This window comes from Syngnathoides biaculeatus, chromosome 20 (genome assembly GCF_019802595.1).
Source record: "Syngnathoides biaculeatus isolate LvHL_M chromosome 20, ASM1980259v1, whole genome shotgun sequence".
Lineage (NCBI taxonomy): Eukaryota > Metazoa > Chordata > Actinopteri > Syngnathiformes > Syngnathidae > Syngnathoides > Syngnathoides biaculeatus.
The window spans coordinates 4,618,767-4,634,207 of NC_084659.1; the positions used below are offsets into that span (position 1 = coordinate 4,618,767).

A 15,441-nucleotide genomic window follows, 5' to 3' on the forward strand; every position below is an offset into this window, starting at 1 on the left:
GTCCAGAAAACTGTTTGGCACAAAGATTTTGTTGTTTTTGTGTCTCAAGTCAACACTAATCCTAATCCAGTGTTGTTTTGATTTCATCTTTTTGTCACCTAAATTTGTTATTTTTCTGAAATAGAATTTCATGTTTCATCTTTTAACTGTGCAGTATATTCCATAGTGTAGTGGTTATCGCGTTTGCCTCATGTGCGAAAGGTCCCTGGTTTGAGACGGGGTGGAAACAAGCTTTTTTTCCCCCCTGCTTGTCAAGGAGCTGTATTCTTATTATTTATTTATTTTGCTCATGTTGTAAATCTTAAGGAGAGTGGACATTTCCATTGATTAATACAGCTGATGTGTGTCTGGTACTTGTTTCAAAACTGGGTGCGAGCAAGGACCTTCCGGTGGTGCGGCTGTAGAGCGTTGGACTCACAGTTCTGAGAACCTGGGTTCAATCCCATCTCCACCTGTGTGGACTTTGCATGTTGGTCCTGTACCTGTGTGATCATATAGCGGTTCGTCCTCTGCGTTGTGGCTGCAGCAACCCTGGTTCAACTCTGAATCACAGCAGGACCAAGACTTAACTTTTATAGTCCTTCGGGGTTAAATTTTCATGGGACAGTGACAATCCTTATCATGGGCTTGGGTAGGGCATGAAGCCATCGTGAGGCTAATAGTGCAATGGATAACATGTCTGACTTGTCATGATTGCCAAATGAAGCGTTGCAGCAATATTAATTTCCACATGGTTCAAAGCTTCATGCTGATTTATTTGCTTCATGGCGCTATCAAGTGGTCGTGAAACCCAAGAGAGCAACAGTGTTGAGAATTCCTTGGCTATTCGTTCAAGAAAATGGTGTGAATATGCTTGTTTTCCTATTTCCTGGTCTTGTAAAATGCTTCAAAAATGAGTGTCAAGTCTTAACTTTTGTGGCTCGTTGGTCTAGGGCAGGGGTGTCCAAACTTTTTGCAAAGAGGGCCAGATTTGGTAAGGTGAAAATGTGTGGGGGCCGACTATTTAGCCTGACATTCTTTGAACCATTAACATTAAATACAAATTAACTTTTTGGGATTTTTTTTAATTTAATTACAAATGGCATACTTTTACTTTTACATTTTTTTTTACATTTAGGTTTTTACCGAAAACACAAACCACAAAAAATTAAGAAAACTATAAAGGATATCTAAGTTCATGTGAAACATTACATATTATTCACTATTATATGCTCAGTGTAGGAAAAGTGCTGAAAACAAAACAATGATCACTGCATATTCAAACTGTGATTTTGACCATCACAAAAAAATTAATTAACTGAGATTTAAGAATTTATTCAACTCAGAGGACTTAACAAAGGTCTTGCCTGCACTAATGTGAAGGGTGATACTGGGATCTTGACTGCAGTATGTAGTCCATGTCTGGCTCAAGAGCAGTGGTTTTGATGCGCAAGACGTCACGCAGGTGAGAGTCACTCAGTCTCGTCCTCATGCGGCTCTTGTTAATGTTCATAACGGAGAATGTCTTCTCGCACATGTATGTGGAGCCAAACAAGCTCAGCATTTTCTTAGCAAATGTCCGAATTGCTTGGAACCTGCCTTCATCTAGCTGGCGGTAGAAGTTGACAAGAGGGAGCTGTTGGTGCCGACTGCGATGCTCGGCGTCACACTGCAGCTCAATGAGCTCCAGTTGCAGGTGGTCTGGAGCGTCATCAGGGTCCACGGAGAAAGGAGAGGAAAAAAGCGTGATCTCCTTTTCAATAGCTGCAAAGTCCCGAAAGCGCTGCTGAAACTCCTCAACCAGAGATGAGATGTCTGCTGCATACTTTGTCATTTGCGCACTGATATTGATCTGTGGGAAACTGGTCACAATTTCCTGCAGCGACGGGAAATGTGCGGTATTGGGCTGCGCCTGTGACAGGTGTCTTTGGAAAAGTAGCAGCTTGGTCCGAAAGGCTTTGATGTGTGAATACAGTTGGCTTACCACTGCATTTTGCCCTTGAAGGCTTGTGTTCAGCGCATTCAGATGTCGCGTTATGTCAACTAAAAATCCCAAATCAGCCAGCCAAACAGGATCATTTAATTGTGGCATGGGTTGTCCCTTTTTAGTCAAGAATTGTCCAATTTCCTCCCTGAGAGAGAAGAAGCGCTGCAGCGCAGACCCCCGACTGAGCCACCTTACGTACGTCTGTGTGATACAAAACATCTCCGTATTCAGCCTGGATGTCGAGAAGAAACTGTTGAAACTGGCGGTGGCACAGCGCTTTGGAGCGAATATAATTAATAGTCTTTATCACCGGTTTCATAACATTATCATATTTCATATATTTGGCACAGAGAACTTCTTGATGAATAATACAGTGGAGTTTAATAGCGCTGCCTCTTCTTCGCTGACTTTGTTACAGACAAGGCTTGATAATCCACTCCGCTCGCCAGCCATGGCAGGTGCGCCGTCCGTAATAATCCCGGTGACTTTATTCCACTGTAGTTTCATGTCATCTACGGTGGAACAAACAGAAACAAATAAATCCGTTCCTCTTGTTTGGCCCTTCAGACTCTGGAGGTCCAGAAGCTCTTCACTCACGTTCATGTCATTGTCCACTCCTCTTAAAAAGATCAGTAACTGAGCGGTGTCGGACGCATCCGTGCTTTCATCGCGAGAAAAAGTCAAACTCAGTTCCTTTTGCCTCTAACTGTCTCTTAATATCTAATCATTAGATATTGCATTAGATTCTAATGAAACGTCTTCAATTCTCCGTACCACAGTATTACGAGCCAGGCAAATATTGGCAAACTCTTGCTTCTTCGCGGGACAAATTTTCTCAACCATTTTCATTACACAGTCTTTAATAAATTCACCCTCAGTGAAAGGTTTGCAGTGCTTTGCAATCAGCGTTGCCACTTCGTAGCTTGCCTTTGTGGCATTTTCATTTGACTCACGGACTCTTGTGAAAAAGCTTTGCTGTGCCGTTAAAACAGCTTCCAGTTGCTTCACTTTTTCACCGCGTTTGTTCCCAGTTAGCTTGTCGTAGCTAGCATGTTTCGTCTGGTAGTGCCTCTTGATGTTGAATTCCTTGAAAACAGCCACAGTCTCTTGGCAAATTAGGCAGACACAGTTGTTTCGTATTTCAGTGAAAAAATACTCAAATTTCCACTTGTCCTGGAAGCGGCGGCCCTCGCGGTCAACTTTCCTTTTTTTGTTTACAGACGCCATGTTAGAAATGGGCTGGGCTGAAACGATCACGCAAGGTCAAGGGTCACGGCGGCCAGAGTGCGGCCACAGGGCTACTGCCATCTTCTGGTGAAATGAAAAATATGAAAAATAGCTTTTTGTACACATGTATTTTATACTGTGGTCAACAGTGCTGGTGGGCCGCATATTATTGATTTCATGATAGAGGCCGCGGGCCGGTAAAAATTTGTCCACGGGCCGCAATTGGCCCGGGGGCTGGACTTTGGACATGTCTGCTCTAGAGTGTTGTTTTGATTTCTGTTTTTCACTTGAGCTTATATTTCCAAGGAAAGTCAGACCTGAACACTTGTTTTTTCTGAATGAGAATACAAGGATTTTTTTCTGAAATAGAGTTTCATGTATTTTTTCTTTCCTTCCATTCCTTGTTCCAATGTTTTTGCTTATTTCCTTCCTACCTCTTTCCCCATCATTTTATCCATGTTTTTCTTCCTCACTACATTATTTGCTTCCTTCCGACCTTGTTTTCTTCCCTGTTTTTCCTCTCATCATCATTTCCTGTTCCCTTAACTTCCTCATTTTGTTGTGTGTTCCCTCCTTTTTTTCTTCCTTCCGACAACAGCTCCCTTACAAGCAAGCAACAAAACAACACTTGTTTCCACCTGGTCTCAAACCGGGGACCTTTCGCGTGATAGGCGAATGTGATAACCACTACACTATGCTCTGCACTTCCCTCTGACTCATGTTTTCTCTTGTCCACTTTCACTCATCAAAACATCTGACTTTTGTCTCATCATCATTTCCTGTTCCCTTAACTTCCTCATTTTGTTGTGTGTTCCCTCCTTTTTTTCTTCCTTCCGACAACAGCTCCCTTACAAGCAAGCAACAAAACAACACTTGTTTCCACCCGGTCTCAAACCGGGGACCTTTCGCGTGATAGGCGAATGTGATAACCACTACACTATGGAAACACGTAAAAGCACATGGTTTTTATTGATGTCGCCATAATTTACGGTCAAAGCATTGTTCAATGCTCAGTACGTTGAGACGAAAAAGAGTATGTCTGATACCGTTAAACACTTAGAAGGTGATAATAAATGAAGGTACATAGAAAAATTTGAGACACTTGGCATAGAGGATCCATATGTAATGCTGAAGTCGATGTTGTCGCCAATAAGACAGGCTAATCCACAGAATTGTCAATCGAGATCATCACTTGACGAAACAAGTTTAAGAATTTGCCTGTCACGACCCGGAGATAAATTTGGCCTGTGCCAATGAAAGCACCGCATCCTTACCACCAGACGATCTGACTTGGCATTCCCTAAACGGGTCAGTCCTGGATCGTTAACGTTCTTACTGCACCCAAGAGCTTTTGTGAAGTTACTTCAGAATGTTCTATACATAGTTTGTGTATTTCTCAGAAACATTCCTCATTATTCACTGTCTACATATCTCTTTTTTTGTCTGTCTAATGCCCTCCCACCTATGACACATTCTTCTACCTAATAAAAGTTGGCTGCGCTGGGGGGTAGGGGAGAGAGAGGAAGAAACAATGGAGTCGAGAACACACATGCAGTGTGTTCCTCCCTCCCCTCTCCCCGCTGCAGCGGTATGAAATTGTACATTGTCTCTGCCTGAATTTCTTTTTACATCTGATGACCGACCACACGGGGTCTGCCTTTAAATGGACCCCACATTAATTGGTGCCGAAACCCGGGACCCACATCTGGACGATCTGCCGACGCTGGATTGAAGGACACCGAGAATCTGTCGACAGCGCTTCCCTTTGTTTGAAGCGGGTCTCCTCCTCCAGCTTTCATGGCAGTGCGCCCAAACACTGGGTCCCACGAACCAGGCCAGCATCAGATAATCAGGTAGTGCAATCTACTACACGTTTTTGAAAAAAAAAAAACAAAAAACAAAACAAAAAAAAAAAAACAGTTTTAGGTTGAATTATAAAATAAGGAGGCGCGCGAAAGGGCAGTGGCCCTCGTTGAAAAAGCCCAGCTGGCAATTTTAAAATCCGGATAACCCAAGAAACCATAAAAAGGAATTAGAGTTGGATTTTTAATTAAGTGTAAAATAACGACTAACATTAGTTGGTGGTAATAGCACTTAACGGGATCGGGTATCTGGGTAGTGGAAATTAAACGTCGGTGTCTACGTAACAGTGACACAAAAGGAAAGACCAACCCCACCTACAAAGTTTTAAAAGAGTATAAAACAATGATTGAGTGCTGTAAGGAAGCGTGTTTAATCATGACTTTGGTAGTTCTTGTTATCATTATTTGTACTATCATTTATTATTAACATCGTGAATTGTCTGGCCGGAACAAAACACATTGTGAGTGATTACAAGTAAAATTGGAGTTTTGTTATACATAAATAAAATAAAGTGCACTGTGTGTGCGTGTGCGTGAGTGCGCATGCGCCCGTCTGTACGTCTGTGTGTGCGTGTGCGTGAGTGCGCATGCGCCCGTCTGTACGTCTGTGTGTGCGTGTGCGCGAGTGCGCATGCGCCCGTCTGTACGTCTGTGTGTGCGTGTGCGTGAGTGCGCGCGTCTGTACGTCTGAGTGTGTGTGTTTGTGTGTGTGTGTGTCAGATCAGCGCTGTGATTGATGGTTTAGGGCGTTGGCCAATTGGTTTGGTTTGCCGAATTAAAGATGGGGCAAACCCAGAGAAAAGCTTTGTTGGAACATAAAGATGTGAAGTATATGGGAACAGTGAGCGAGGAATATGTAAAGTATGTGATGGGTTGGGTGAGAAAATTAGAATTTTCTCCCGATTTGGTCGATGTCCCTAATAAGGAGGAAGTGAAAAGAAAGTTAGTGAAGAAAAGAAAGGAAAAAGCCAGTAAAGGGAAAGAAACAGCGGGAGTTGAAGCCCAACTCCGCGCCATTGATGCATGGATTGCTCAGGGAAAGAAAAGACAAGGAGAAGTAGAGCAGAAAAAGCTTACAAAGGAAGTTTTGCGTATGAGAATCGTTGAGACAGAGGAAACAGGAGTCAGGGTCAGACAGAGAGCACCAGGAAATGAGCAGAGAGCAGCTCCACGCACGTCTGAGGATGAAGAGGAGGTGTTTGAAGCCCCACTAGAAGAGGCGGGCCAACAGAGAAGAGGCCCACCCACTGAAGGAGTCACCACTAGAGGGAAAAGTAAAGCGCCCCCTGGCAACAAACCAAAGAAAAACAAACGAGGCCCTCAGTCTGATGTAGTTGCATACCAAGGAGCTCTATATCCTCCATTGCCTGAGCTGGAGCCTATACCAACGTATCCCATGGTAGCCGTAGCTAACCCAGCATTTGGAAACATTGATGATACAACAGGCCAACCACATCAACCTACTATCTTAGTGTATAGGCCATGGACCGAAGAAGAGAAAAAAGCAGTGTGTGCTGGTTTCCCCCTCATAGAAGAGAATGCTCAAAAGTGGGCTGATGCTATTATGGATGTGCAAAGATCATATCATCTAAATGGGCGTGAACTGCTGAGTGTTTTGAAAATAACATCTGGACACAGACTGGGAAGATACCAGGGCACCTTCAACCCAGACCAAGCCCCTGGCATTCCTAAAAACCCTAATGCTGAACTCCTCCAAGAGTTAGACACAATGTTACAAAGAGCAGTCAACATGTACAAGAAACCACCAGACCTGGATAGAGTGAGACAGTGCAAACAAGAATCCACTGAAAGTGCCCAACAATTCCTTGATCGTCTGATTGATACAATGAGACTGTCCAGTGGATTTGAAGACTCACAGGATGTTAACAGCCCCTTCCAGACCCTCCTGAGATCCACCCTGATGGATGGCATAATGGAGGGGACAGCAAACTTCACCAAAAAACATTTCCCAAACTGGAAAACTGCCTCAGTCACCGATCTGATGGGTTGGATCATCCATGCTGAAACTCTGAAAAAGAAAAAACAAGCACAGACTGCATCAGCTCCAGTGTACTATCAAGACAGACCAGTCAAGGGGAGAGGCCGAGGAAGAGGCAGAGGAAGGTCTGCCTCCTACGACGACGCCTGCTACAACTGTGGAAAGAAAGGGAATGCAGATCCAAACCAAAACAAAAGAAACCAAAACCTATTGAAGAAGAACAATATGAAGACTGACTAGGAGAACAATTGTTTGAGGAGGAACCTGAAAGTCAAAAAGAAGAAGACACAGACTCCCCTCCCCAACAAGTGTTAGACTTATCAGTTTTATTTAGCAACACCTCATCAGTCACACCCCCCAAGAGAAAATTAGATGTAGGCCCAGCCAAGACCCAATTGACGTTCATTGTAGACTCAGGTGCGCAGTCGTCAGTCCTCAAGGTGCTGCCACCTGGGATCAAATTGTCAAAAAGAACTCTGTTAGTTGTAGGAGTAGGTGGAACCCCCTCATGCAGAAAATATACTGAGCCAATCACAGTGTATGACGAAGACGGTACAGAACATAAAAATGTAACCTTCGTTTACGTCTCAAATTGCCCAGAAAATTTGTTGGGAAGAGACCTAATTAAACAAATGGGTTTCACATTAACGGTAGAAGGTCACAAAATGGTGGTCCAAAAGAAAGATGATCTAAAGCCAATGTTGGTTCTTCAAGGAACAGGAGAACCGAGAACATTCTACAGCTTGGATCCCACTTCCCATGGCCCAGGTTCAATAGTCAGAGCCTTAAAGAACCTACCAGAAGAACTATTAGCCTCCAGTGAATGGGAACCTCAAAATGAATACGACCTCCATGCCACAGTCAAATTCTGCAAACACCCAGCAGACACACATTTCCTAAAAGAGTGGAGGAAAGTCAAACCAAGTAAGGGCAGAGTGAAAAACGTGTACTGGTCACAAGAAAACGATTGGATGTTTGTCACAGTAATCTTACCAGACACCATCATGAATCTACGCCCCAATGACCCAACCACAGTACCCATGCACATCTCATTAGCAAAAAATCAAGACATGAAGTGGTCAGATTTTAACCAAAAGGAAAGAGACATCAGTTGGAGTGAAAGAAATCACCCGGAGGGATGGAGATCCACTACAGACTCCCCTGAACCCCAGACTGGTGGCCATCCAGGCCACCAAACACGAGGCGTCCGGGCGGACAGGTCAGGAGGACGACCCGGACGCCAAGCACCAGGGTCCCCACGGGGCGATTCGGGCGGACGACCTCTGTGAGGAACAAAACTGCGAAGCAGGAACCAGAACGAGGCAGACCACTGCTCCGGATGAGAACCTCCCACGCCGTCGTTGCAAGACGACCAGGGATTGGTCGCCAACGAGGCCAGGTCCTGAAGCGGCTGGGCGAACTCAGGAGCGAAGAAGATGATGGAGAGCAGGACCAGAGCCATGACTGCCACCCCGAAGTCTCTCCAGCTCCTGGTTGGCTCCACAGAACTCCCCAGCGCCTCCTGGACAGGAACGAGAGAAGGCGGCGCCAGTACCACCCCCTCCTGGACAGCAACTTGAGAAGGCGGCGCGAGTGCCGCCCCCTCCTGGACAGCAACTTGAGAAGGCGGCGCCAGTACCGCCCCCTCCTGGACAGCAACTTGAGAAGGCGGCGCCAGTACCGCCCCCTCCTGGACAGCAACTTGAGAAGGCGGCGCCAGTACCGCCCCCTCCTGGACAGCAACTTGAGAAGGCGGCGCCAGTACCGCCCCCTCCTGGACAGCAACTTGAGAAGGCGGCGCCAGTACCCCCCCTCCACCCGCCCAGTACCGCCCCCTCCTGGACAGCAACTTGAGAAGGCGGCGCCAGTACCGCCCCCTCCTGGACAGCAACTTGAGAAGGCAGCGCCAGTACCGCCCCCTCCCGGACAGCAACGTGAGAAGGCAGCGACCCCGTCGCCGCCGCCTCCCGGACAGGAACGTGAGAGCGTGCCCGTCGCCAACAGAGCAGGAACGGGGAGCGACCGCGGGCCGGTCGCCGACAGAGCAGGAACGGGGAGCGACCGCGGGCCGGTCGCCGACAGAGCAGGAGTGTGGAGCGTCCGCGGGCCAGTCGCCACTGCCACTCCAGAGCACGGACGAGAAGCGGCTGTGGAGACGTCGCCACCTCCTGGACAGCAACGTGAGGCGGCGTCGGGTCGGTCCCCACTCAGTCGAAACTGACACGTGGGCGTATCTCAGGAGCGGGTCAGTTCCAACTGCCACGTGAACCTGAGTCAGCAGCGAGTCCGTCGCCGTTGCGACGTCAGCGTTGGTCGGCTGGTTCGCCAATCCTTGCCGGACCTGGGCCATGAGAGCCGCCAATTCGGCGCTCTGCCGCTCTATCTCTGCCCGCATTTCGCGGCGGAACGCCTCGTGATTAGGCGGCACCTCCTCCGTCCTGGCTGGAAGCTTCGCCACCTGCTGCGGGTCTGCCGGTCTCACCGTTGCCGGCGAGGAGTGGGAGGACGGTGTCTTCGTTGCCGCGCAGCGAGAGACACCAGGGAGCGCCCGGCCGGGACGTCTCCTCTGTCCGCCACGCGGAGGTCCCGGGTAGATGGCCAATCGGGTTCCCTCGTACCGATTAGTGTACTTGGATCTACCGGGCGAAGTCGCTCGGGTGCTGGAAACGCGGGGAGGCGGCGCAAACTGACTGGGGTGAAAGATCGGACGAGCAGATTCATATTCAAATTCGTCGGAGTCGTACTCAGGCAGCCGGTCATACAAATCGTGGTCCTCCTCATATTCCGAAAAGTCAGAGTCCAGAAGAATATGAGGAGCCGGACGGGTCGTGTTCGGGACGTATTCATACCTCACTGGCGGAGCGTAAGACACGGAAGTGGAGGACATCAGGGAGCCTACCCGGATTGGGCAGGCTTGGTCCTCCGGCAGACGGTCTACCTTGCGTCGGTCCCGGCGACGCCGGGTCTTTCCTGCTGGGTCCTGTACGGGCCAGTTCGTTCTGTCACGTCCCATCGGAACGAGAGGTAGGACCCAAATGCAGGAACTCGGAAGACGCAAGGTAGTTCAAGAAGAGACACGTTTATTGTATGCAGAGTTCGGGGATCGAGCAGGCAGTCCAGTGCGGCAGCGGTTGTTGGGGCGTCGGGCGAAGAGAGCAGATGAGTGGGCAGGCAGTAGTCGGTACACGGGGAAACAATCAACGCAGGCAGAAGTGTCAAGGAGTCAGGCTTACAAGGTTGGTCGGAGAACGGACGAAGGTCGGTACACACAGGTTCAGTCAGGAGTACGAGAGTGCTGGAACGGGACATAAAGCTCAACGAACTGGCGGAGGACCAGTCGTCACCGGGTCCTATCTATACAGGGGATGATCAGCCCGCATGAGGAGCAGGTGTGCGCCTCCCAATCAGCGCAGCCGCGCGGACACCTGCACAGCTCATGCTGAAGCGGCAGGATCATGACAGATGTAGGCCGAATGACCACAGGAACTGAAGTCATCATTGAAGCCAAAACAAATTACAGACCAAGACTCCGCCAATATCCATTGAAGCCAGATGCCAAAGAAGGCATTACACCAGTCATAGCCAACATGGTAGAGGCAGGAATTTTGATTGAAGCGCCAACATTTTCCCTGTAAGAAAAGTAGAAACAATATCATGGAGAATGATACATGACTTAAGAGCAGTGAACATGGCAGTCAAACAAAGAGCTCCATGTGTCCCTGACCCACATACATTGTTAAATGAACTCAAAAGCGTCACAACAATATTTCACAGTCATTGATTTGAGTAATGCATTCTTTTCTATTCCATTGCATGAGTCAGCCAGACACTGGTTTGGATTCACATTTAACAATAAAAAATACACATATACAAGGTTACCACAGGGCTACGCAGAAAGCCCAACCATTTTTTCACAAGAAATAAACAATTGCATTAGCCAACATGAACACAAAGAATCTACACAAATTTTAGTATATGTAGATGACATACTGATTGCAAGTCAGACCAAAGAAGAAAATCACCAAGAAGCTGTTAGTCTTTGCAAACACTTAGCTGCTACAGGAAACAAAGCATCATTGAACAAACTTCAATGGACACAAACTGAAGTTGTTTTTCTTGGACATCTGGTCTCTGGAGACGAAAGAAAACTCACCTCTGAAAGGAAAACAGCAATCTTGAATGCACCAAAGCCTGTAACAAAGAGACAAATGATGGCATTTTTGGGGTTAGTGAACTTCTGCAGGCTCTGGGTGATTAATTATGCAGAGGTCACTCAGCCCCTAGTTGACATGATCTACACTGAAGACATTGCTCTGTCAGACCCCATTACATGGACAGCTGCAACAGAAAACAACTTCTGTATGATCAAACAAGCCATCACTGGAACAGGAGCACGAGGCCTGCCAAACTACCATAAACCATTTACTCAAACAGTTGATTGTAAAAATGGTTTCATGACATCAGTATTGCTACAACAACAAGGTCAAAAACTAAGACCAGTAGCATACTACTCAAAGAAACTGGATGCAGTAGCACAAGCATTACCTCACTGTGTCCAATCAGTGTGTGCAGCAGCAATGGCAGTCCAACAATCAGCTGAAGTAGTGTTGTACCATCCAACAACTCTCCCGAAGATGTCGTTTTTATCACCTGCAAGACATCTAGGTTTAACAGCAGTGTTATTATCACAACCTCACCTGACAATAAAAAGATGCAGCACTTTGAATCCAGCAACACTCATTCCCACGGAAGAAGATGGGGAAAAACACAGTTGCCTGGAAGCCTTGGACGAAGACTGCAAACCAAGGAAAGACTTGTTGGACACTCCACTGACAGAAGGAGAGACAGTATTTGTTGATGGCTCGTCAAGCAAAGACCAATAACAACACAGGTTATGCAGTAGTGACACAGACAAAGACCCTGAAAGCAGAAAAGCTGCCTAGCAACCTGTCGGCCCAAGCAGCAGAAATCATCGCCCTCACAGAAGCTTGTACATTGTTCAAGGACAAAGAAGTAACAATTTACACTGACAGCCAATAATGCCCACTCGACTCTACACATTTTTGCAGCAATGTGGGCCAGAAGAGGCATGAAAACATCATCAGGAAAACAAGTGCAGCACGCTGACCTTCTCAGAGAACTGTTAGCAGCTGTACTACTGCCAAGACGACTTGCTGTGTGCAAATGTAAAGCACACACCAAAGCCAAAGACATTGTTTCACAAGGAAATGCAAAAGCAGATGAAGCAGCAAAGAAAGCAGCATGTGGAACACAAAAGAAATTACTCCATGTGAAAGACATTGAAAATCAACAAGCTAACACAATACCAACTGAAGTATTAAAAGACATGCAAGAACATGCCCCAGACAAAGAAAAACACTCCTGGACACAGCTCCATGTCACCAGAAGCCATGATGGACTCTACCATAGAGACAATAAACCAATTATCCCTAGGAATTTGTTTCAAGCAGTAGCTGTATTGACACATGGGAAAGCCCACGTGTCAACAGGGGGGATGATGGCCATGGTGGAAAGGGCATTCACAGTACCATTAGGACTACATACCTATTTTAAACATTTTTGTAGGTCATGGATAGTGTGCTGTCGTCATAATGTTCAGGGAAATATCAGACCAAAAAGAGGGAAGTGCCCTGTAGGGGGTTATCCGTTTGAAGTAGTTCACATGGACTTCATTGAGCTAAGCAAGAGTGGTCAGTATCAGTATTGTTTAGTATTAGTTGATTCTCTTACCAAATGGGTTGAAGTTGTTCCAGCCAAACATGCAAATGCACTCACAGTGGCAAAGGCCATCTGCAAACACATCATTCCAGACCATGGAATCCCTAGGGTCCTGTGGAGTGACAATGGGACGCATTTTGTTAATGATGTTGTAGATCACATGGCCAGTCACTTACGTATTGTACTAAAACATCACTGTGCATATCATCCACAAAGTGCAGGTTTGGTAGAAAGAACTAATGCGACAGTAAAGTTGAGATTAAAAAAGACCATGGAAGAAACAGGCAAACCATGGCCAGATTGTTTAGCCTGAGTAAAAACATACATGAGAATCACACCCACCTCCTCTGGCATCACACCATTTGAAGCAGTACACGGTAGACCATTCCACCTCCCACTCTGGGAGGGCCAGCCATGCTCAGACACAGTAGGAGAAGCAGACCCACTCACCAAGTGGCTCTGCAATCTGTTTAGGAAAAAAGAAGTTTTGAGAACAAATGATCTGCCTTTTGTGTCTGGTTCTTCTGTGCAGGAGACGGTGACCCCTGGTGACCTCGTTCTGGTGAAAGTGGTGAAAAGGAAAACTTGGTCGAGCCCACGTTGGGACGGCCCCTTCACAGTCCTACTCACCACCCCTACTGCAATAAAGATTGCTGAAAGAGACACTTGGATTCACCAGAGCCATTGCAAGAAGGTCACCGAACTGAAATAGGGTTAACTGGACTCTTAGGGTCAGTTGAACTCTTGCACCACACCTACCAACATGGCCTGGCTGTGGCTCCATGGAGCTGCCATCGTCCTTGGACTAGGAATGGTCCACCTCACAAACACTGACACTATACCCAACATTAAAACACAGATCTGGGGCCCAGAGACGTCACGACGCCAATGCCCAACATGGCCCAGCCCAGTAATGGAAGACCAGGCATACACAGCATGCATCCCACGAGCCAAAGGGACAGCAACTCTGGATATTCCTTTGAAGGGTTTGAGATCACTGTGCGCTGAATGTGAAGCCATGGGGGGCAACAGATATGTACCAGGGACGCGTCACGGTATTTACAAGTGGTATGCAGGCACCCCACCCGAGAGATGGACTGATAATGGGTATCGGGAGGGGTGGGATTCGGTGTTTCACGTCACAGGACATACAGTTAAATGGAAGCTAACATCCTTGGCCCAGGCCTACCAAAAGGAAGTGTTGGAATTCACAAAGAACACCACACATTTGCAAATGAAAGTAAACACATCCACGGAAGGTTGTTTGCAAATGGCGTTAATGCCATGGGCTGGCACGTATCCAGACATGCATCCATTCCAGTACTGTATATTGAATTCTGAAGCAGAACCTCAAAGTACTGGAGGTAACACTGTGGCAGCATTACCAATACACATCGTTCAAACACGAGATGATAATCAAACTCCATCCATTTTTAAACACTGGGATGACCAGATAGAAGACGAAGGATATTCACATCCACTGGCATCCAACACATGGTGGCAGTATGCTAACCACACTGCCCATTCACAAGGGAAAGCAGGATGTTATGTTTGTTCCCTTTTACCTCATGCAGCCAACCAACCAGCATTGTATGCAACACCGTTGTCTTACGAAGAAGCCAACACTGCACTGCAGGAGACACTCACACCATCTGTAAATCAGACACACGAACCACTGTTAGTTGTTACCAAAGCAACAGCTACGGGTTTTAAAGTCACACTTGACAAAGCACATCTCCACCATTGTAACAACATTGAAGACGATAAATATTGTTTCCCAATGTGTGCCAACGTCACCAGTTCAGGTGAAAACCTATCACACCCATCAACACCAAACATTGTAATGTTACAGATAATGCACAACCAGCACACCACACAGCTCTGGACGGAGTGTGGTGGATGTGTGGTTGGAAGGCATACACCAAGTTACCTGAAAATACAACCACAGTTTGCACACCAGTAACAGTCTCAGATCACACCTACGTAGTCACAGCACACCCGTTACATCGCAGAACTAAGAGATATGTTGACTTTGAGCCACATGATGATTGGGGAGGCAGCAATGTCCCACAAGAGCATAAGTATAGGTCTACAGGAAGCAGGGTCGGCATGGCAATGTTCCCACAGTTTGGAGTAGGTTTACTCACTTTACGTGTTGAAACCATTGATTACAGATTTCAGACCTTTGTAAATGCCACATTTGATGTCGTCACTGATCTTTACGACACCCTGTCAGCCACACGCCTTATGGCTCTCCAAACACGCATGGCTGTTGACTTAGCCTTAGCTCCTCAGGGTGGTGTCTGTGCCATGATAGGAGAACACTGTTGCACTTACATACCTGATCATAATGAAACCATTGTAGACGTCCTCCACACCATGAAGAATCTGAAAGACACAATGGCAGCTGATCATGAGAAGCTACCTAATTGGCTTGATTGGTTGTTCATGGGTACATGGTCCCAAGTTCTATTGAAAATCATTGGTCCGTTTTTGATCATTATAATCAATTTTGTTCTTCTTTGCATTATCTGTTCAACTTGCATTGTCCCATTGTCCAAGAGAGCAGTCAATAGGCTCTTTGTCGCCCAAATGTATCATTATAAACTGATAAACCTCGATGATGATATTGAGGATGATGTTGATGA

At 46.7% G+C, this 15,441-nt stretch overlaps 1 non-coding gene across 1 annotated transcript; it reads right to left on the reverse strand.

Annotated features, from left to right (window-relative positions):
• Window positions 1–4,067: 4,067 nt before the first annotated feature.
• trnad-auc (transfer RNA aspartic acid (anticodon AUC)) lies at window positions 4,068–4,140 on the reverse strand. The gene has a single exon. It is a non-coding gene; the product is annotated as a tRNA-Asp (tRNA).
• Window positions 4,141–15,441: the final 11,301 nt, after the last annotated feature.